General features: G+C 40.4%; 1 protein-coding gene across 1 annotated transcript in view; it reads right to left on the bottom strand.

Moving 5' to 3' along the window:
• Positions 1-381, bottom strand: part of LOC119589235 (sodium- and chloride-dependent glycine transporter 1-like) — a 63,016-nt gene that overhangs the window by 26,365 nt on the left and 36,270 nt on the right. The gene's annotated exons all lie outside the window — the stretch shown is intronic.

Raw genomic sequence — 381 nt, 5'->3', positions numbered from 1 at the left:
GTTAGCAGCCAGGCGAAACGACGAATTTCCAAAACCATAAATCTTGAACTTTTAACCGGAGACACATTTATGCTAATAAACAGCTGGACAAGGAAAAAAAACCTCCCACTTTCATTAAACGTTAAAACTGAACATAAACAAAGCGGAACTTAAGCTGAGGATAATGTCTGAAAACGCAAATAGAAAATCGAAACGAAAGATTTTGACTTTTTTTTTTCTTTTCACAGGTTCGTAGTTCCTGACCGGATAATGACCTTCTCTTGGCTATTTTACGCAGACAAGGATTAATTCAGCCTCGTTTTTTGAACTTGGCGATGTAGTAAATTGGAAGGCAGGGGAAAGGCTTCTGCTCGGGTGAAATGGCCGAGTGTGGGCGGAGCA

Source organism: Penaeus monodon, chromosome 25, assembly GCF_015228065.2.
Source record: "Penaeus monodon isolate SGIC_2016 chromosome 25, NSTDA_Pmon_1, whole genome shotgun sequence".
Taxonomy (NCBI): domain Eukaryota; kingdom Metazoa; phylum Arthropoda; class Malacostraca; order Decapoda; family Penaeidae; genus Penaeus; species Penaeus monodon.
This window is presented reverse-complemented; position numbering and strand designations above follow the sequence as displayed.